Here is a 23,801-nt window from a genome sequence, read left to right as displayed (position 1 = left end):
ATGAAATGAATATAAGTAGATCTTTAGCATCTGCAAAAACACTCTAAAGATTTGCACTATTCTTGATAACATTATAAGCTTGTTAACTCACTCCCACATAACTAGTCAAAGCTAACAAAGGATCAGCTGAGGAAGGGGTCTAGGTCTCTCATCTCAGCCTTTTCCTGATTTGGCCGCAGCAGGGTTAAACTTTTAAAGCACAGGCCCATAATTTCCACCCCCCCACCCCCCCCAACCACCTCAAAGAGTGGGAAAGTGGTGGGGGTGGGGGGGGGGGGGCATCAAATGGAGCAGAAGGCTCGGGGGGCCCTTCCTGATCTGCTCTCGCCTCTGCCACCACTTATGCAGGGCCACTTAAGGGCCTCCGCCTGCCACCACGGAGATTTTACCCACGGCTAGTTAGGCGGCCCAGACCCGAGAAAAGCCACCTGACAAAAGCAGGCAGATCTCTGAAGGCCTCGGTGGGGGGGGGGGGGGGGAGGTGGGTGGTGCCCTCATGATCGGGCACCCTGTGCCTGACGGAGGGCTGTCCCCACTGCCCCAACCACCTATGCCTCACTGGGGCGTGACCGATCATCCTCGTGAGGCAACAAAAATTTACATTGGTTCCGGGGCTCCCTGAAATCATCATCTTGAAGCTGAGTGTAGTCCCAGCAGTGCCCACCACTCCTGGTGGCGCTGCTGGGACTAAGAGCTGCCGGCCCGCTGATTGGCTGGCAGCTCCATTAGGCGGGGTGTCCAGCCTCAGAACAATTAAAGCCTGGGGAACTGCAAAATGCCGGTCAGATCCCTAGGCCAGACAGAAGCGGGGTTTGCCACGACTTTTCCGAGGGAAAAATCCTGGCTGCAGTGTTTTTAGCTTCTCCTCAGTTATTCCTTGCTCACTGTTCTCTAATTGTAATTGTAAAGAAATCAACCAGACAGGTTTTCTCAGATTTAAACAAGAAAGGCGTAAGTTTATTAACTTTAAAACTCTAACTCAATTAAAACTACTAAGAATACGCGACGTCACCACACTAGCATGCATATGCAATAAACACATGCACAAATAGATAGAGAGGAGGAGAAAGAATTAAAGGGGGGAAGGTTTGAAATAGTAGATGGAATTCAGTTACTGGTTTTGGGTTAGATGTAAAGTCTTTGATTGAAGTTAACTCTTGCAGTTCTCGTTAGGGCCCAGTCCACACTTTCAAACTTGTTTCGCTGATACCAGAAGGCTGCAGGCTCTTCTGTCTTGAGGGTTAAGTTACTTCTGTGGGTCCCTGGAGCTTTGCGTGAGAGAGTGAGAGAGAGGCCTTGCTTCTCTTTTGTCTTCAAAAAGCAGTCTGTCTCAAAACTTTACTGTCAGCACAATTCAATCAACTCCAGGTTAACCAGCAGGTTAGTCACGTGACTAGCATTTTGTTTGAAACAGCCTCTCCTGCAAGGTTTCTGGATTCCAGACACACTCAGTGGGGGGTGGGGGGGTGGCGGTGGTGGGGAGTGGTGGTGGGTAGGTGGTTGGGAGGGTGGGTGGGGGTGCAGGTGGGTGGGTGGTTTGGGTGGGGGGGGGTTGGAGGTAGAGTGTTAGCTCTTACACAGATAATGACTCTCAATGTCTTTTGGTCATCATTATTGACAAAATCCATCTGGCTAATTGGATCAGGGAGTACTTCCATTGTCTCTCTGTGCAACTGTCTCATAGAATGCAAATGTGTAGCCATGTTTTCAGCCATTCAGTCCTGTGATCTTTTTAAACAAGATTATTTCAATGTCCAGTAAATGTTCAAATACTGTTCCATATGACAAAATCAATATGTTTCCATTTGGCAGTTGTGGTTTCCATCACAACATTGATTGATTAAGTGAATTGGCAAAACTGTGGCAGATAAAGTTCAATGTGAGCAAGTGTGAGGTCATCCACTTTGGACATACAAATATAGATTAAACTACTTTCTGAATGATGAGAAATAGGAACTGTGGAGGAACAGAGAGATTCACGGGTATAAGGACCAAAATCATTAAATGCCAGAGGACAGGTACAAAAAATAATTAAAAAAGCAAATGGAATATTGGCCGTTATCTCAAGGGGGCTGGAATATAAAGGGGGTTAAATTATGCTGCAGTTTACAAAGCTCTAACTAGACCCCACTTAGAGCAGTTCTGGTCACCGCACCTCAGGAAGGATATATTGGCCTTGGAGGGGGTACAGTGCAGATTCACCAGAATGATATCAAGAATAAAAGTGTTAAATTATAAAGACAGGCTGCATGGACTAGGCTTCTATTTCATTGAGTATAGAAGTTTAAGGGGTGAAATAATTAATGTGTTACGAAGTTTAAAGGAATTGATAGGGTAGATAGAGAGAAATTATTCCTTCTGGTGGGGTGTCCAGGGGCATAACATTAAACTCAGAGCTGGGTGGTGCAGGGAATGGAAATCTGGAACTCTCTCCCCAAAAAGATGCTAGGGCAGTTGAAAATTTCAAAACTGAAACTGCTAGACTTTTCTTAGGCAAGAATATTAAGGGTTATGACACTAAGGTGGGAACATGGAGTTAAGATACAAATGAGCCATGGAATGGTGGAGTAGGCTTGAGGCACTAAATGGCCTGCTCCTGTTTCTATGTTCCTAAATGGAGTTAACAAAGAGTGAAGCTACTACATTTTTTCTGACTAATGTTAGCAGGGCTGGCCAGGCCTTTTAAAGGTCAATTAAGCCCACTGGGTGTTGAATGGAATGAAATAACTAAAGAATTTTTTCTAGAGCTATTCGCCAGGTTCCTTTAAGCATACACCCACCCATAAACCATTGTACTGAACGATCAGTGTTGATGATGTGCTGCAGTGTACTGAAGCTTCAAGGCTCAGCACTGTGAAGTGACAGGACATAGGCTGTGCCCTCGCTCACCAGCTTCCTCATCTACATGGAAGGTGTATTGTGTTCCATTTTAGATTTAATTTGCTCTTGTTCAAATTCTAGTACAGTCCCTGCCACTTACAGAGGGCACATTGGTGCCAACATGTTTTGCCCACTAAATGTAGTGGCAGGTGTAACCTGATGGTCGTGATCCTGGAACTGGCCTGGTAACATGTTATGAGACTGTGCTATCTAATGACACTTGCCACTGCGGCATGGGTGCGTGTTTTGCTGAATGTAGGTTCATTAAAAGAATTTTGTGTATAAACTGTTCTGATTGTGTATTACAGTCGCTTTGACCTTAAATGATTTACTGTCACGCCACTGCACTTCTCTTCTGCTCCAAGCCACTGTAAAATATTGTATGCGATTACAGTACAGGAAGTGAAGAGCAGAGTATGCTTTGGAAAAAAATCCAGTTCTTTTTTGCGTGCCAAGCTCATTATTGATCTTATCTGTCAGCTGTAACTCAGTTGGTAGCAATCTTATCTCTGAATTAAAAGCTTGTGAGTTCAAGTCTCACTTGAGCACAAGCTGACACTCCAGTGCAGTGCTACACTGTCGAAGGTGCTGTCTTTCGATGAGATGTTAAACCGAGTCTCTCTCTGCTCTCACAGACGGACATAAAAGATCCTAGGTGCTATTTTGAAGAAGAGCATGGGAGTTAACCCTGGTGTTCTGGCTAATATTTATCCCACAATCAACATCACAAAAACAGATTATCTGGTCATTATCACATAGCTGTTATCAGGAACTTGCTATGCACAATTTCAAAAAATACTTAATTGACTTTAAAACAGTTTGGGATATTCTAATTCATGAAAGTTGCTGTATAAATGCAAGTCTTTCTTTTTACTTGTATTGGAATCAAAACCACTGAGCTGAACTGGCTGGAGAAAGGGAAGAATTAGATTAGATTAGAGATACAGCACTGAAACAGGCCCTTCGGCCCACCGAGTCTGTGCCGACCATCAACCACCCATTTATACTAATCCTACACTAATCCCATATTCCTACCAAACATCCCCACCTGTCCCTGTATTTCCCTACCACCTACCTATACTAGTGACAATTTATAATGGCCAATTTACCTATCAACCTGCAAGTCTTTTGGCTTGTGGGAGGAAACCAGAGCACCCGGAGAAAACCCATGCAGACACAGGGAGAACTTGCAAACTCCACACAGGCAGTACCCGGAATCGAACCCGGGTCCCTGGAGCTGTGAGGCTGCGGTGCTAACCACTGCGCCACTGTGCCACCCTAGTATCAATATAAATTAGTATTTATATAGTACGTTTCACAACCTCAGGAAGTCTTGAAGCACTCTGCAGTCAAATAAGTACTTTTGAAGTACAGTCACAGTTATAATGTAGGAAACGCAGCATCCAATTTTTGCACAGCAAGATCCTACAAATAACAGGGTGATAATGACTCAATAATCTGTGTTGGTGATGTTGGTTGAGGGATAAATATTGGCCACACACTCCGGAAAATTCCCCTGTTCTACTCCGAAATAGTGAAATGGGGTCATTTACAGCCACTTGAGTGGGCAGATAGGGCCACGGTTTTTCATGTCTCATCCAAAAGATATCACTTTCAACAGTGCAGCACTCCATTGGTCAAGTCTCTGGAGTAGACCATGGCTACCGGACCCGAACCCGACAGGACCTGGCAACATGTGTTGGGTCACTCTTCCGGATCCAGCATTTGGGCTTGGGTCGGGTCAGGCCAGGTCGGACACCACCTCCGGTATGTGGCTCGAATCTTAATGCACTTTTAAAACAACCTTTCAAGCCCAGTTACAGTTTTTGATGCTTATCTGCACAAGTTTCAAAAGTGAAAGACGGAAGCTAGGTTAACTGTACTTTCTGGTGGTCGGGTCAGGTGCGGGAAAAAATGAAAGGACTCGGGCCGGGTTGGGCTTGGGTCGGACGTGGTTCTGTCGGGCTCGGGTCGGGTTTCATTTGCAGGCCCGAGCTGGCCTTTACTCTGGAGTTTGTCTTGAACCCACAACCTTCTGACTTAGCTGAAGTATGTAGCGATGTAATTAATTTCACCAGCACAGCGGGTAAATGCATGTAAGCAGCAATTGCAGGAGTTCGAGAGGCTGTGGGGTGGGGGTGGAATGAATGCGGCAAGACTGCCTGTATTACAGGTAATTCCATTATAGCATGGAGTGAGAAACTGCTTGAACTGCCTGAAATAGTCGACGTGCTTAACATGGTTTAAGCGGCACCACTGAAATTGACTCTGATGCTGACACCAAAGGGTCGGCATCCTTTGCCCGATATAAGTGGCTGTCCAGGATATGTGGGCATGCTGTCAGTGGTGGGGGCCATAACAGTTCTTTGACAGTGAAAATAATATTGAAATAAGCCCCCCTCAATAAACGCTGAGAGGCTGATCTCTAGAGGAAGAGAGAGAGCGACAATCGGAGGGAAATTCATTCACACACTAGCTACACCTCTCGATGAAAGACTTTTAACTGGTAACAACAATATTATTATTGAGTATTATTGAGAAAAACAACAGCTGTATTCAAGTCTCCCAACCCACCAAACACAGATGATTTTCTGCTTCTACAAAAATACTGTATTCCAGGCCAAAGCTGAATCACATCCTTTCAGTTCATGCGCGAGTTCAGAGGAATGCACAGACTGCCTATCAGACAGCTTTAACTCAGCACTGCAGAGGTCTCCGAACAGACTGTTTTTCTGTCTTGATGGCGTATAATTTGGAATCGCCAAAAGAGAGGCAGAGAGAAAATACTTTCAGAAAATGTCATTTAAGCCTCCTCCATCAATTAAAGGAGAAAAGTTACGTAGTCAGGTGTATTTTAGTTGGTTCAAAGCTGTTGGAAACCTGTGCTATCATATTAGTGATCAGAATGACTTTAGTTTGTGGCAGACTGCTGGAGAGCTTTTTTTCAAAGTGCTACTTAGTTTCTTTTAAGCTAAAATACAATTAAGTAAACAGTACTAAATGATGCAGCAGCCTATCGTCATTGCCCCATCAAACATATGTAAAGACAATGGTTTAAACTGATGGCCTTCCTGTTAGGGTAATCCCTTAAAAATACGTACATTTGAGTGGCTTATTAGCATGTTAAGCTAGTGAATCCCAGTATTCCACAGAGGGATGGCCTCTTTGTCTATCTCCTTGTCTATCACATAGTCCATTCCTGACCCAGCTTCAAGAGACCAGGCAGCTGCCCTTCTAAATGTGTTGGGGCTGTGAAGGTAACAAGCCAGTCAGTCGGATCTGTTTTTACAGTGAATCTGCTTAGATTTAGTTGATAAATTCTTTTGGAATCTATTCAACTGCAGTTTAGCTTCTCTGACTGTCTCTGTCTTTAATTTGCACTTCATGTCACTCCAGTGAATATCGTTACAAAAAATAAGTTAAAAGATGTTAAGGGCCTTCACACACTTGGCCTTTCTTTGTGATTCAGCAGGTACTTTATGATTGATTAATTGTAAGTACAATTCCGGGTGTACTGGCTTCACTCGTACTTCACTGGACCGTCTGGTTTTTGGACTGAATATATTTAAAATGTCGATTAGACACTGTGAGGCCAGTAAGACATAAAACTACTATTCGCCACTTAGTTTGGTAACTCGTCATGTGAAGATACTAGTTTTTAAGGAGTTTAAAAGAATTTACAACACCAGCTAAAACAAACATCAGGGCTCAAAAAGTAGGGTCATCCCTTCTGTCTTGTTCCACGTCTGATTTGGACTGGGCAAAAGGTGAAAACACAAAAGTACACAGCAGAAAGTGTGTTCAGAAAACCTTACCAGAGAATTCAGCAGCGACAGCTTCCCAGGTCTGCAAGTTCACTCAAACACGGAATTAGTCGAAAACTGAACTAGTTCCAACAATCTCCACACTCTGAAAACTTGTTGGCTGGGTTTCAGTTTTACTCATGTAACTAGCCCACATTATTCCAGGGTGTGTCTGGAGGTAATTGTTTCTATACGTATTGGGGCAGAGAATGGAGGATGTTTTCTGTTGCGTTGCATGTTTGTAAGCAAGGTGTCATTTGCACTTAATGTTTCCCTGGGGTTTGAAATCCTCACCATTTGGAATGGCTTATTTATTTTATTTGGAAAGCAGCCACATGCCAGTGGCAGTTAAGTCTTCATGACTTAGTTCCTCTTTTTCTACAGATTGCTGCAGACTTCAGCAGAAAGGCTCATAACTGACGATTTGCTGGGTTTATGCTTTAATTATACATTTTCAGGGGACAGTTTAAGTGCTTGTCAGTCTTAGTGCTTGGACTTCCTTTTTAATCGCTTACACCCAGCAGTAGTTTCAAGCACACCCAGTTCTGTTATAGTATGGTATAAATGTTGGGCAAAGCTCCCTATACTCTTCCCAAAAGTGCAGCAAATCCACCTTCTGAAGCAGCATCTCCTACAACCCCAATCTGACACCTTCATTACCTACACCAATCATCACTGTTGTCTCTCTGCCCGAGACTGACAATTTTGGGGCATTATTCCACTGCTCCCCAATTTTACCCATCAAATCGGCATCCTCATGAGGTCATTATATGGTTGTTTGTTTTTTCCTTCTATTAGAATTAGCAAATGGAGGAAGATACAACATTCAGTGACTGTTCAGGGCTGAATTTGTGGGACTTTCTATGTGGTGGACTCTTTCTGCTTAAATACTATGGTTGAGACTGTCAACTTCATTTAGAATCCTTACAGGCAACAGAGTGGAGACTCATTAGTCTGAAACAGAACCACAATAAAGTCCTAGAATTGAAAGGACAGTTGACGATTTCTATAGCTTCAGTCTAATATAACAAGGACAAGCAAATAAAGAACCCCTTACAAAAATTATACACCTCTGCCTGAAACAGCCCAAAAAAAGATCAAACAGTGGTCAAGCAATCTATATTTTGGCAGAATCAGGAAAGGTTAACCTTCGGGAACATGGGATTGCCTCAATGTTCATGTCAAACAGTGGAGCTAAGTAAGTGGCAGCAACTGTGCACCACTTGTTACCAGGAGTTTGGTGGCATCTTTCAGTCTGACCTGCTGAACCTCAGTGTTCTGGTGCAGTACAGATTACTGGTCTACACGGTGCAATAGACAGACAGGGTCTACAGATGGCTTTCTTTTAGGTTACAATGTTCGGTGTGTGCCTGGTCTCAAAGTCCTTGAGTAAGTAAGTCATTAATGCTGCCAGTAAGCTATTCAGGCGTGGAAGAAGAAAACAGGGAAATACAAAAAATGAAATATTTTCCCCTGAAGATTTCCCATTTGGTTCAGAGGTAGGAATCTTGCCTCTGAGTCAGTAGGTTGTGGGCACAACTCCAGAGAAATTAGCATATAAAATTTGCAGGAGTGGGGCTAGGTGAGCTGCTCTTGCAGAGAGATAGCATAGACATGATGGGCTGAATAACCTCCTTCTGTGCTGTGCTATAATTTTGGTTCATGTTTCAGTGCAGTACTGAGGGAATGCTGCATTGTCAGGTGTGCTTTCCTTTGATTGCAAAATAAATTGAGACTCTGCCCTCTCAGGTGGATGGAAAAATACCACATTCCTCTTCAAGGGAGAGCGGGAGAGTTCTCCTGGTGTCCTGGCTACCAATCACCATTGCAACCAACACCACCAATAAAACAAATCAACTGGTCATTTATCTCATTGCTGTTTGTGGATCATACTTTTATTTATTTATTTATTTATTTATACAGCACTGAAACAGGCCCTTCGGCCCACTGAGTCTGTGCCGACCATCAACCACCCATTTATACTAACCCTACATTAATCCCATTTTCCTTACCACATCCCCACCTTCCCTCAAATTGGCTGCCACGTTTCCCTGCATTTCAACAGCATCTACATTTTGAAAATACTTGACTTGTTGTGAAGTGTTATGGGAAGCTCTGAGGATGTGAACGGTGCTACCTAAATGCAAGGTTGTTTTTTCAAATATATTGAATTTGTTGTTGCAATCCTATTTTCTTCCTGCTAGTGGTGCTGTTGCATGCAATGACTTCCAATTGGCCAGCAATGCCACCCACAGACACTTCATAGTGATGAGCACATGGAAATAAAGAGGTTTTCTGCTCCAATGGACCAGTGGCACAAAGGCAGACTGGGTACCGATGGACAAAATAAATTGACAGCTGAGTGTGAAGGCTCTAAATGCACTGGGACCCGGACAGCAATGGAGGCTCAGCGGTGCGTGAAAGTTATTAAAGGTCCCAGAAGCATGCAAATGAGGCCAGGGCCTTCCTGTTCCAGATTTCCCGAAGTCACGGTGCATCCATTTGAAAAGGAGCTGCAGAAGAAAAGTTCTTAAAACTTTCATGTTCTTGCTACTGGTGTTTTGAGTTTGTTGCTGTACCTTTTTTGTTCGGTTGATTTCATTAATTTTTATGCCAGTTCTTCATTTGCTCCTGACTTGTGAAGTGTTTGCACTTACTGTTTAGGAATGGCTGCCCTCTGACGAGAAACAACCCCTGCAGCACAGGACAGACCTTCCTTTGAGAATTCCTCTTGTCCTCAGGAAGCTAGAGGATGAGCAAGCAGTTGGATGTCAGCGTTGGGTCAGTGGAAGAATTCTTGCCTCTGAGTCCGAAGGTTTGCATGGAAGGGACGGGCTGTCCGACCCCGGCAATGATGTCAGCTGCCTGTGCACAGGCACTGACGCCATTTTTAAAGGGTTGTCAGCCCTACCGGGATATTTAAATATTTAAAGAAAGATTTAATTAAGTTAAATAAAAATATCTCTTTTGCCCCTCTCCCACCCACCCAATAACAATTAAATTATTTGCGCTCTCCCCCCCCAAAAAAACACTTAGCTTTACCATCTGACCTCCCCCCACTGCCCCCGCACAAATTGCACAAACTTTAAACTACAACCCTTCCCACCATCCCCTGCACCCATGTCATTAATTTGACCCTATCCCGCACTCCCACAACCCAGCACTGACAGTGCCGGCCACCGGGCTGAAAATCGCAGCAGGACATCGAGATTAATGGTAAGTACGTGACAATCTATTAATTTACTTTACTTGCATATGGTGGTTGTGCTTCTGTCACTGAGTGGTGGGGACTGCCACGGTGCCCTGTCGCCACTGGGAGGATCGGGCCGGGCCCTGTCGGCATCAAGGGCCATGGCGAGCATCATCCTGGGCCATCTTCAGGCAACCCCTACCCACCACCCCCATCACGGATCCGGATGTCAACGGCTCCTTAAAATCCAGCCCAAAATAAGTTCATGACTGATCTTCTATCTGAAGTCCACCTTCCCAAATACTTTACTTCCCTTCATAGCCAAAAGCCTATCTATCTCTGTATTGATACTCAGCAACTGAGTATCCACAGCTCTCTGAAGCACAGAATTCCAAAGATTCACAACCCTTTAAGTGAAGAAATTTTCCCCCATCTCCGTCCTAAATGACAGAACCCTTATTCTGAGACTCTGATCCTAGTTGTCGACTCCCCAGCCATGGGAAATATCCTCCCAGCATCCACCCTGTCATGCCCCTTAAGAATTTAAATGTTTCAATGGGATCACTTCTCACTCTTCTAAACTCAAAGGAATGTAGGTCTAGTCTACTCAATCTCTCCTGATTGGACAATCCCCTCATCCTAGGAATCAGCCTAGTGTAACCTCATTGCATTTCTTGTAAGGCATGTGTATTGTTCATTTGTTAAGAGACCAAATTATATTCAGTACAGCCGGTTTGGTCTCCACAATACCCTATATAACTGTTGTAAGACTTCTTTACTCTTATAATCCAGTCCCTTTGTAATAAAGGCTAACATACTATCGCTTTCCTAATTGTTTGCTGTACCTGCTTGTTAACTTTCTGTGATTTGTGTACAGGATACCCTTTGAATACAACATTTCCCAGTCTCTCACCATATAAAAAATATTCTGCTTTTCTATTTTTTCTTTCCAAAGTGGATAACTTCACACTTCATATTCCATGTGCCATGTTCATGCCCCACTCACCTAACCTGTCCCTTTGCAGCCTCTTTGTGTCCTTGTCACAGCTTACTTTCTCACCTAACTTTGTATCACCAGCAAACTTGGATACATTACAATCTGTCTTCTAAGTTATTAATATAGATTGTAAATAGCTGAGGCCCAAGCTCTGATCCATATGGTAACCCACTAGTTACAGTTTGCCAATCTGAAAATGATCTGTTAATTTCTGCTCACTGAATTCTGTCTATTAACCAATCCTCAATTATCCCCAAAACCATGAGCCCTAATTTTATGTAATAACTTCTCATGTGTCACCTTATCGAATGCTCTTGAGAATGCATATACACTACATCCTCTGGTTTCCCATGTTTACCCTGCTAGTTACAACCTCACCATTTCCCTTTCATAAATCCATGTTGACCCTGCCTAATCATTTTATGATTCTCTAAATGCCTTGTTATCACTGTTAGGGACCTATAAACTATTCCAACCAGTGTTTTCAGCCCCTTGTTGTTTCTTAGCTCTACCCAAACTGCTTCTACATCTTGCTTTTCTGAGCTAAAATCCACTCTCTTTACTGTCTTTATCCTTTATTATCAGGCCTACCTCGCTCCTTTCAATTTTGCTTATCTCTCCTAAAGGTCAAGTATCCTGGAATTTAGTCCCAAGCTTGGTCACTCTGCAACCATGTCTCTGTAATCGTTATTAAATCACACCCATTCATTTCTATCAGTGCTATTAATGCATCTATTTTGTTGTGAATGCTTTGCACGTTCGGATACAGTGCCTTTAGCTTTAACTTTTTTTCTATTTTTCCTTTGCATCACCTTAGTCACTAATGCTCTATTACCAGCAAAGTGGCGCAGTGGTTAGCACCGCAGCCTCACAGCTCCAGCGACCTGGTTCAATTCTGGGTACTGCCTGTGTGGAGTTTGCAAGTTCTCCCTGTGTCTGCGTGGGTTTCCTCTGGGTGCTCCGGTTTCCTCCCACATGCCAAAGACTTGCAGGTTGATAGGTAAATTGGCCATTAGCAATTGCCCCTAGTATAGGTAGGTGGTAAGGAAATATAGGGATGTGGTAGGAATATGGAATTAGTGTAGGATTAGTATAAATGGGTGGTTGATGGTTGGCACAGACTTGGTGAGCCGAAGGGCCTGTTTCAGTGCTGTATCTCTAAAACTAAAAACTAAAACTTTGTTAAGCTCTCTGTCCATTACTGACCCACTCCACTTACTCATACCCAAATCATTACTCTGCTCTGCAGCCTGGATGTTTCTCTTATTTCTCTTGAATTTACCGTTTCACGAATCTGCCTAACTCTCCCCATTTTCACCAGTTTAAAGCCTTGACTATTTCTCTAGTTATTTGATTCACCAGAAAAGTAGTCCCAGCCTGGTTTAAATGGAACTCATCCCAATGGAACAGGTAAAATAAAAGCAAAATACTGCAGATGCTGGAAATCTGAAATAAAAACAAGAAATGCTGGAAATACTCAGCAGGTCTGGCAGCATCTGTGGAGAGAGAAGCAGAGTTAACGTTTCAGGTCAGTGACCCTTCTTCAGAACTGGCAAATATTAGAAATGTAAAAGGTTATAAGCAAGTAAAGTGGGGGTGGGGCAAGAGATAATAAAGGAGAAGGTGTAGATAGGACAAGGTCACAGAATAGCTGACCAGAAGATCATGGAGCAAAGGCAAACAATATGTTAATGGTGTGTTGAAAGACAAAGTATTAGTATAGATAGGGTGTTAACGGACTGAAAATTGAACAGCCGCAAGTACAAACATGAAAAAAAACAACGGCTAAGCAAACTGAACAAACTAAGATGAAATAAAATAAAATAAGTACAAAAAAATATGGATTAAAAAAAAGGAAAAAGAAAAAAATAACTAAAAATAAAAGTAAAATGGGGGGTCCATCATGCTCTGAAATTATTGAACTCAATGTTCAGTCCGGCAGGCTGTAGCGTGCCTAATCGGTAAATGAGATGCTGTTCCTTGAGCTTGCGTTGATGTTCACTGGAACACTGCAGCAATCCCAGGACAGAGATGTGAGCATGAGAGCAGGGGGGAGTGTTGAAATGGCAAGCAACCGGAAGCTCGGGGTCCTGCTTGTGGACTGAGCGGAGATGTTCCGCAAAGCGGTCACCCAGTCTGCGTTTGGTCTCCCCAGTGTAGAGGAGACCACATTGTGAGCAGCGAATACAGTATACTACATTGAAAGAAGCACAAGTAAATTGCTGCTTCACCTGAAAGGAGTGCTTGGGGCCTGGGATAGTGAGGAGAGAAGAGGTAAATGGGTAGGTATTACACCTCCTGCGATTGCAGGGGAAGTTGCCAAGGGAAGGGGACGGGATGGTGGGAGTAATGGAGGATCCTTAGCAGTGGTGCCAGTGCCCCATGAAGCAAAACCCCTGCCTCTCACACCACTCTTACAGCCACGCATTTTACCTTCTAATCTGTTTATCCCTATGCCAATTTACACATTACTTATGTACCCAGGATTATTGCCTTTGTTATTCCACATTTTAATTTTGAGCCTACTTCCTCAAACTCTCTCAGCAGAACTTTATTCTTAGCTTCACCTATGTTGTTGGTTCCTATGTGGTCCACAATAACTGGATCCTCCTGCCTCCGTCTCCAGGTTCTTCGTCAGCCAAGAGGAGATGTCCCTAATCTTGGCACTGGACCGGCAGCCACAACCTTTGAAACTCCCGGTCGTGGCTGCAGAAAACAGTATCTAACCCCTAACTATAGTGTCTGCTACCACTACCACATTGCTTTTCACTCCCCCATTTGAATGGCCTCCTGTCCATGGTTACTTTGCTCATACACCCTGCAGACTCTGCCCTCATTCACACAGGCAGCAAGAACCTCATACCTGTTGATTAAGGGCAAAGGCTGAGGCTCCTCCAGCACTGCACCTGGGGTCTTCATACCTGCCTGATTCACAATAACACCCTCCCTGTCCCTGACCATTAACCAAACCTGCACCACGACCATACCTAAGGGATCCGACTGCCTCCTGAATCAATGTGTCCAGGTAACTCTCCCCCTCCCTGATGCTGTGCAATGTCTGTACTTCCATCTCCAGCTCAGCCACTCTGAGCTGAAGCTCCTCGAGATGCTGACACTCACTGCAGATGTGGTTGTCTGGGATCACGATGTTCTTCACAAACTCCCACATGCTGCAGTTTTGGCACACCACCTGCACCGCCATCCCTATATAACCTAGTGTCATCTAGTTAATTAACATGAGGAACTCTTTTTCATGTATTTCAGGCCCCCTTCTTCTCCTCTGCTCTGCTCTTTATTTTGTTTATCAGCTCCTTTATTTTATTATTCATTTAACTTATTTTTATTTATGTCAGATTTTAATCTAATGAAAATTCAGGACCCTTTAATGTTAGTATTCTGATTTCAGCTAGTTTTAATTTTATCGCCCAGATCTGATTAACTAGTTAAACAGTAAACTTAATTATGTAATAAATTATACACTTGATTTAGTTATAAAATAAGGTAATCACTTAGCATTAGCTCCCTGGGCTTCACTATTCCGTTGATGTCACTTTTTCATATTTAGAATTATTTTTCAGACTCTTTCCTGCATCACAGAGAAGCCTCTCCTTGCAGCCACTTCTCCGACACTTTGTGGATTCTGCTCACAGCCACTTTTCCACTGCATTACAGACTCTACTTACAGCTGCTTCTCCTGCTCTTTAATTCTTACTTTTAAGAGAACAAGTACTTGAAGAATGCAACTGGCTGTTCATGGAGATTTTTAAATCCCTACCTGTCATCACTGTTAGTTTTCCTAGGAATGAGGAAGGCATGTCATGTATGAATAGGGATTGCTGTGTGATTGTTTAGGACAGGTCAAAGATTCCCCCTGAGAGAATGCAGCTGGGGAAAGTGTGTATTGCTACCCTGACATACCAGAACACTGGAAATATGTACATTTAACAGACACTAACAGTGGCAAACCTTGCTTGAAGTGTTAATATTCAACTGTACCTGGCCCAAACCCTAACCCCTTCTACCCAAAGATAACAGTCCTCCTTTAGTTGACCTCTGACATAGGCTACAGTGTTCTGTTTGTAAAGGGAAGAGTTCTCCCTTCATCTTGGGACCTTGCATTTTCCTCTGACATCTTGCAAAGCCCAGCAGAAACAATTGACAAACAGCACATTCTTACAAGACAGGAAGTACAGGTGTCCCTTTAAGATATGACAGAATCACAGAATTGTTACGGCACAGAAGGACACCATTCGGCCCATCGTGTCTGCACCGGCTCTCCGAATGAGTTATTCTCTTACAGCCATTTCCCTGCCCTCTCCCCGTAACCCTGAATGTTCTTCTTTTTCATATAACAACTGCGCCACCAGATACCTTGTGCCTCGGGGCTCCGTGCTGACAATGCATGGCCCAATCAACTCCTGAAATGAAGAATAATTATTTAAATGAGGTGATCATGGGAAACCCTGGGAGGCCCCATGCAAGCGCCCTGATGCAAAATAAAGACGCACATTTGTAGCTGTGCCACACGCAGGAAATTGGGCCTTATATTCACAAACATGGACAGCGGAAAGCTGGTTTACAATTTACAGCAAAAAAACTTAATGACTATGTAAATGAAGGATCTTACAGGAGTTGGAGATTGCTATACAAGTTTTGCAATGCATATAGAAGGTAACGTGATCTCCTGGACTGGTTTTGATCGCTTGAGGGAGAATATTCCACTGAACTTGCTCCCTTTGTTGGCCCTGCTTTATCTGTCTTGTCATTCTGAGGAGATTACACAGAATGTGGTGGTGGGGGAGGGGGGCGGATTAGGATGTGTCTGACCATGATGTTCCAACCATCATAATTGTGGTTTGATGGACCAGCTGATCTTTTCCTGCCTGTCATTTTTGTATGTTCATATCTTAACCTTCCTTCTCAGATTAAATGCTGACAAAAGTCCCGCCTTTGACTTCCTTCTATCCATTTCCCGCAGGACCCGAGCTCTGAATGGCTTGATTTTTGGAGTCAGAAAGTGGAGATGCGTTAAATGGCAGGTTCTGGAATATTTTGCCACTTTGCAGTGGTGTTCCGAGGAGAGGTCCTAGCACCATTCATTTCCAATTAATTTCCCAATCCTGCTCCCGATGCTGGCAGTATTTACAGGGTGCTGTAATGGCATGTACTAACAGATTTAGTCTCAGTGTTACGCAAGAGGAAAAGGTGGGCCTTTTTAATCATTTCTATTTGTCAGCATCTTATCATGTCGATTGTTTTGGGAATCAGAGCTTCCTTGGTTCCTGCAGCTGATGTTTGGTTGATGTAGCGACTAATAAAACATTTTTTGTACATGACAACAATACAAATAGCATTGCCCTAGATTGTAGATGAGTCAACATTTTCCAGGCTGTTAGTCGTCAAAAGAGGCTTTCGCAGTTCTGTCGACAGACTTATCATTCCGTGCGTAATCATCCCTTTGAGTACTGGCTTCTTTATAACTCCATAACATAAAGATGTTTCTTACAACTAATAGTTTCAAGGAACATACCTAGTACAATTAGAATACGCGTCTACGGGCGGCACAGTGGCGCAGTGGTTAGCACCGCAGCCTCACAGCTCCAGCGACCCGGGTTCAATTCTGGATACTGCCTGTGTGGAGTTTGCAAGTTCTCCCTGTGTCTGTGTGGGTTTCCTCCGGGTGCTCCGGTTTCCTCCCACATGCCAAAAGACTTGCAGGTTGATAGGTAAATTGGCCATTATAAATTGCCCCGAGTATAGGTAGGTGGTAGGGAAATATGGGGACGGGTGGGGATGTGGTAGGAATATGGAATTAGTGTAGGATTAGTATAAATGGGTGGTTGACGGTCGGCACAGACTCGGTGGGCCGAAGGGCCTGTTTCAGTGCTGTATTTCTAAACTAAATCTAAAAAATCACTAGAAAAGAAAAATATGGAACACATTTCTTCATGAAGTGACTTTGAGTAACAGGAAGTCTGTCCTAAACATGTACAAAAATGGCCCTATTGTACAGTAGCAGGTTAATCCCACCCATGTATCATATAGATTCTTTTACAAGACAGAGGGTTAATATACTGTCCTTTTGTTCCTTGGATCTGTGTTTGAAGTCAGCTTAGGCTACTGAGACAAAAGGTTTGTCAGGATTTTTATGGGGCACTTTCAATCCAATTCCTATAAGGTACAAATCCACAATGTGGATGCATTAAGACTGACTTTAAAACAATAGCCATGTAATAGGAAGCTCATCCATGAGTAGTAACTGTCTGGACAGGTACCAGAGAGTGTGCACCACCCGTGAAACATGAGTCATTGGGTGAATTATTCAGGCTCCTGCTGATGAGGACACGCACACACACCTCAGAAAACTGCAGGATATCACGAAGCTTCAAATCTCAGCCCAACCCTGACTTCATCTAGCTCCCACATACAGGCATCTTTCAGTAGCAATCTGAAGAAGCAATTTTCCCTTCTCTGGATCAGTATTATTTGACGCTGTGATCAGCAATCTCAGTATAAGCCACAAACTGAAATGGGGAACCGCCCTGACTTTGCAGCTGGGCAGCTCAGTCTCAGACTATATAATACATTTACTCACTGGCTTTTTGTTCAAAAATTACATCGACAGAGAGGGAATATTTAGATAGAAATTCCACAGACCTTTTTGAGGGGACAGAAGTGCGGTGGGGTGATATTTCTGTTCACCATTTCCACCCTGCTGCTGTTGAGATGTTGCCAAATTTCAGCGACAGGGCTGTTCAGCCAGATGGGGTGGGTGAATGTAAACAACAGGAGTGTCTACCTCGAGGCAACACCCTCTTACTCTGAGAGGGGACATTCAAACCTTTGAATTGGGACTGAAGAAAGGTGCAGGTAAAATTCTTTACATTCTTGTCAGGGAACAGGGAGCAAAAATCCAACTTTGTAAAGGTAATTACAAAGTGGGGGCCTTTCAGTAAGCCCACAATGGAAACTACCTCTGCTGAGGAACACTCCCAAAGTGGCTCTGCCATGATAGGGGGCAGGCCCAACAAATCTAATCTTGCATTTCCCTTTCAATTGGAGCCCAACAGATCACGATTCCATCTTGAATTTCAGTGCCCCCCTCCCCCCTCCCGCCCCCCACCACCAGAATCACGCTTCCCTACTTGAATTATCCAATAATTCCTCCTACTCCATTGGACTCACAGTTGAACCCCCCCCCCACTAGAATTGTGCCACATTGCCCACCGACACGACTACATCCTCCACCCCACTGCACCCTCCGCCCCCTGGATCAGAGAACTTTTCCCCTTTTATGTTGAAGCTACTCCCTTTCATCTTAAGAAGAAAGCTCTTGCACTTCTATAGTACCTTTCATTTGCCAAAGCAGTTCACAACCAATTAATTACTACTTCACCTCTATAATGGAGACACACCACATAAAACCACCCTTTTACTTCAGTGTCGCTGCCAGGTATTTGAGAAACATTGGCCTAAAAATTTGGGAGTACCCATTTTTGGTGCACTCCTACTTCTCCCGGTTCCACATTCAGGTAAGTTACTTATCTTGTTTGATGCAGGTAATCCCTTGGGCTGGAAATGTACCCAAATTTCTAGACCTGTATTTCCACTTTCGATGATGAAGTTGTTAATATTGCATATTTACCAACAGCAATCAGACAAATATTTTAATAGATTATTTTCATGGTATTAGTTCAATTTCAAGTTGAGTAACATTCCTATCAGTGTCACAGGCTTGAATGGTAGCAGTTAGGCAGATTGCAGCTTCATGATTCTCGACTTGCAGCTTCAGCCTGTTCTTCACACAGTATAGATTATTGCCTGGAGTGAGGGTTGGCACCAGAACGGCCCTAATGAAGTTTCTTTTTGACTAAAATCCCAGGCCCCATGTTTGACAGTAATGCTATTTACCTGAGTGTGAACGTAGACTTAATAATGAATCATGCTCACTGGGCTATCCCATAATTATCAATTATTTAAAGATACTCTCAAATCTGGCTCATGTTCCAGGCCTGATTCTCTGGTATTCTCATACCTTCTGGTTTTATGGCAAGTGTCCAGATTTGGAGGAGTGCAGAGATGTCAGAGATTTGTCGGGTTGGAGGAGGTTCGAACAATAGAGAGGTGTGTGCCCATGGACGAATTTAGAAATAAGGATGAGAACTTTAAAATCAAGGTGTTGCCGGGCCAGAAGTCAATGTAGGCCAATGCACACAGGGGTGCTGAGTGAACGGGGATTTAGTGAAGTTAGGATATTGGCAGCAGATTTGGACTCATTATGACCATTAATAAAATGCAATGTTGACTAAAAGTTATTAATACACTGTGATGTTCACAAAAGTATGAAAGACATGCATTTATTCAGCACCTTATTCTGTCTTTACTGAATACCTTAAAATACTTCACATACTATAAAAAAGTAATGACAGTTATGTAGACAAACATAGCAGCATTATGCAAGACACAATCCCACATCAACAGTTTATCTGTTTAGTTTTAGTTTTAGAGATACAGCACTGAAACAGGCCCTTCGGCCCACCGAGTCTGTGCCGACCATCAACCACCCATTTATACTAATCCTACACTAATCCCATATTCCTACCACATCCCCACCTGTCCCTATATTACCCTACCACCGACCTATACTAGGGGCAATTGCTAATGGCCAATTTACCTATCAACCTGCAAGGCTTTTGGCTTGTGGGAGGAAACCGGAGCACCCGGAGGAAACCCACGCAGACACAGGGAGAACTTGCAAACTCCACACAGGCAGTACCCAGAATTGAACCCGGGTCACTGGAGCTGTGAGGCTGCGGTGCTAACCACTGCGCCACTGTGCCGCCCTTAAGGTGTTAGTTGATGGAACTAGCCTCCTCCCATCTTTCCTAATCTAAGTCTATTATCGTAACCCTCTGTTCCCTTCTCCTTCATATGCTTGTCTAGATTCACCTTAATTGCATCTCTACTATTCGCTTCAACCGCTCCCTATGGTAGCGAGTTTCACATTCTCACCACTCTTTGGTTAAAGAGGTTTCTTCTGAATTCCCTATTGGATTTCTTGGTGATTGTCTTATATTGATGTCCTCTAGTTATGCTCTTCTCTCCAAGTGGAAACATTCTCTCCGTATCCACTCTATCAAAACCTTTCATAATTTAAAAGACCTCTATTAGGTCAACCCTCAGCCTTTTTTCAAGAGAAGAGAGACCCAGCCAGTTCATCCTTTCCTGATATGTATACCTACGTATTTCTGGTATCATCCTTGTAAATCTTCTCTGCACCCTCTTCAGTGCCTCTATATCCTTCTTTATAATACGGCGACCAGAACTGCATGCAGTGTGGTCAAACCAATGTTCGATACAGGTTTAGCATAACTTCCCTACTTTTCAATTCTATCTCTCTAGAAACAAAGCCTAGTGCTTGGTTTATTTTTTTTTACGGCCTTACTAACCTATGACGCAACTTTGAGTGCTTGGTGTATTTGTACTCCAAGATCCCTTTGTTCCTCTACCCCACCTAGACTGGCACCTTCCAAGTAATAGATGACCTCATTATTCTTCCTACTAAAATGCACTACCTCATATTTATCTTTGTTGAACTTCATTTGCCAATTATTTTCCCATTCTGTCTTTCTTAACGTCCTCCTGTAATTTGTTGCAGTCCTCCTCAGTATAGACCATCCACCACTCAACTCCCCACCCCAGCCCCCCAATTTGGTGTCATCTGCAAATTTAGAAATTTCAAAGACAAAAAGGATGATCTCTGCCATGATGATGTCAGGATGCAAAGCTGTTTGCAAAAGTCTGTATAGTTTGTCAAAAAGGAGTTGGAATGCACCTGTTAGCAGAAAATAATGGGGAAAAAATACAAAGGAGAAGAACTTAGTTGAAACTGGATTGGTTCCTCTTCATCAGCCCCTAAAAGATCATCTTTTCTGAAGAACTGATTTCACTTGGAGTAAAGAAAGAAAGACTTGCATTTATATAGCACCTTTCATAACCTAAGGATGTCCCAAAGCACTTTACAGCCAATGAAGTACTTTTTGAAGTGTAGTCGCTGTTGTAATGTAAGAAACACAGAAGCCAATTTTGCATACAGCAAACTTGCAGAAACAGCAATGTAATAATGATGAGATAATCTGTTTTGTGATGTTGATTGAGGGATGAATATTGGCCAGAACACCAGGGATAACACAAACAAAAACAGAAAATGCTGGTCAGGCAGTATCTGTGGAGAGTCTCTGGTCTGTGACCAGAATTTTCTGTTTTTGTTTCAGATTCCAGCAGCGGCAGTATTTTGCTGTTGCACTGAGGATAACTCTCCTGCTCTTCTTCAAAACAGTGCCAAGGGATCTCTTACATCCACCTGAGCAGGCAGTTGGGGGCCTCGGTTTAATATCTCATCCAAAAGACAGCAGCGACCAACAATGCAGCACTCCCTCAGTACTGCACTGGAATGTCAGCCGAGATTATGTACTCAAGACCCAGAGTAGAACTTGAACCCAGAATCTTATGACTGAATCAGAGCAGTATGAATCACGAGTCATGCTGTGGAAAAAAGGAAATGCTGACATACTGAAAGAACAGAGAAGTTATTCAACACAAGCCATACGAGAGATCTTCATTAACACAAACGGCACAGTTTTCCAAGAAAATGATAAACCTCTCTTGAAAAGACAACGCTGGCTTGCATGAGTGTCTGCTGATCCCAGTGTTTCTCGTGAATTCACAAGACAGCTTTGCAACATGGAAAGACACAAAATAAAGAAAATTCACCAGAAGGCAAAAAATGAAAAGCAGAACTTTTTCTTGGCAGATGTCACCTTTAAATTGAGCAGCACTTGACATCATGTACCACGGAAACAACCTTAAAATGAATGGACTGGAAATCATGGGTAGTTCCTCCATGGTTTCTGAGTATGTGTGGCTGGTGGGTTCCCTCATGGTAGTATTCTACATTCGTAAAATTGTCCCTATGGAGTCAAAGATAATCTCAAATACTGGGACATTGATACGATACCACTTGTTGCAGATATAGACATCGTTTACAGAATCAAGTGTTCATTAAAATCAGAAATAGTAACCAATGAATATGAAATGAATGAAAAATATGTTCCATTAATGAAAGACAGTCCTCCAGAGTCAACACAATTATATTATAGGTAATACCTGAAGCGACTGATACTCTTCTAACATCCAGACATGGAATTTGTACCTGCACGTCACAGAAATGAAAGTGAATGCCTCTATAACCAAAAGCAAAGTATTGTGGTGAAAACTATGATTTGATTTAGGCCTCATATGGAAAGGCTTTCAGCTTAGACTCTATACAAAGTCAATGATATGGTGGGATTTTTGGCAATAGATCTTCGGAGTGTGCTATGCTTTGTCTGACCTAACTTTCAGTAACATTCCAACAGTAGATGGAAAGATTGGCCCTGATTCTGTGGTGATAATGACGGTGGCTCAGGAACACTTAAAAACCTTCCAGACAGCTATGAAAAGGCAGGCGGATAAACATGCCAAGGCCAGAACATTGCAGCCTGTAGACCATGGGCCGAATTTTACGCCTCCCTCAGAGGACAGGGGGGGGTGAGTGGGTAGGGGTGTGCACAAAATGGAACAGGAGCCTCGGGGGGCCCTTCCTGACCCACTCCCGCCTCCGCCGCCACTTTACGCAGGGCGGCGGTGGTGAAAAATGGCCCGCCTGCCCCTGGCCAATCAAAGCCCTTAAGTGGTCACATTAACAGCGACTTAAGAGCCTCTGCCCACCGTCACCATTGGCAGGCAGGCGTCCCAGGCCCGAGAAAAGCCGCCTGACAAAAGCAGGCAGCTCTCTGACCGCCTTGGCGGAGGGTGGGGGGTCCTCCTGATCAGGCACCCTGTGCCCAATGGAGGGCCACCCCCACTGCCCCAACTGCCCTCAACACCCAACACGCCCCCTGTCCCCCCAATCGACCACCCTTGGCAAGGCAACGAAAACTTACCTTAGTTCCAGGCTCCCCAACAACTTCTTTGGATAGCTGGGCTGCAGTCCCAGCATTGGCCACCGTTCCCTGTGGCATTGCTGGGACAAAGAGCTGCTGGCCCGCTGATTGGCAGGCAGCTCTATTAGGTGGGACTTCCTGCCTCAAGCGGGTGGAAGTCCTGCCTCAGAACAATTAAAGGCTGGGGACCCACAAAATATGGGTCGGATCCCCAGGCCAGGCGGAAGCGGGTTCGTCACTGACTTTTCAGTTGGTGGATGGCTCCCGTCCGCCAAGGGTAAAATCCCGGCCCATGTGTTCTTGCTATTTCCAATATAGGGACAACTATTGAAAGCCTGGATCAGTGGCCCGTACAGAGTAATAAAGAGAATTGGCCAGGTGAATTATAGAATTCACACCCCAGATCGTAGGAATAGCAAAGGTTGTGCCACATCAATATGTTGAAACGGTATCACAGCCGGGAAGGGGACAAACAAGCACAGGTCTGTCAGGCAGTCAGGAAAGAAGAGGACGAAAGGGACAGTGAGGATGAGTTAGAGGGAGGCCTGGAGGATTCTCAAATTGAATCCCCTACCATCTCGTTAGCTAACACTGAAATGTTAGGGAAATTAGACACCATACTCTCCGCTTCAAATACAGAACAGGGAGGAGACCAAACAAGGCTGCTCATAGTGTTTAAAGGGATCTGCAGGGACAAACCAGAATGCAAAAGCTAACCCTACACTATGTGGATGGAGGAGAGACCCCTCCCATAGAACAAAAGCCCTGTTGCCTAGGTCCAAGGAAACTGACCCAGGTTCAAAAGGAAATTCAGACTGAAGACTTAAAAATTAAAGATTTAAATTCTGAAGGGAGACACAGAAAAGCTTATAAGCCAAAGGAAAACCCTAAGCTTAAAAAGGTTTTTGTGGCAGGTTTGGTGGGTGGTGATGGTGACTGCAAGTCAA

The 23,801-nt window shown here is 43.8% G+C and overlaps 1 protein-coding gene across 2 annotated transcripts in view; it reads right to left on the bottom strand.

Annotated features, from left to right (window-relative positions):
* LOC137347108 (gap junction beta-4 protein-like) overlaps positions 1-23,801 on the bottom strand; it is a 58,219-nt gene that overhangs the window by 5,567 nt on the left and 28,851 nt on the right. Inside the window, exon 1 of one of the 2 annotated variants that reach the window (XM_068011199.1) lies at positions 6,696-6,952. The exons of the other annotated variant lie outside the window; for it this stretch is intronic. The gene's annotated coding sequence lies outside the window, so the exon portion shown is untranslated. Of the gene's footprint in view, positions 1-6,695; positions 6,953-23,801 lie in introns of those variants that run through there. 2 annotated transcript variants of the gene reach the window in all.

This window comes from Heterodontus francisci, chromosome 31 (genome assembly GCF_036365525.1).
Source record: "Heterodontus francisci isolate sHetFra1 chromosome 31, sHetFra1.hap1, whole genome shotgun sequence".
Taxonomy (NCBI): domain Eukaryota; kingdom Metazoa; phylum Chordata; class Chondrichthyes; order Heterodontiformes; family Heterodontidae; genus Heterodontus; species Heterodontus francisci.
Note: the sequence above shows the minus strand (reverse complement) of the source record. Positions and strands in the feature narration are given on the sequence as shown.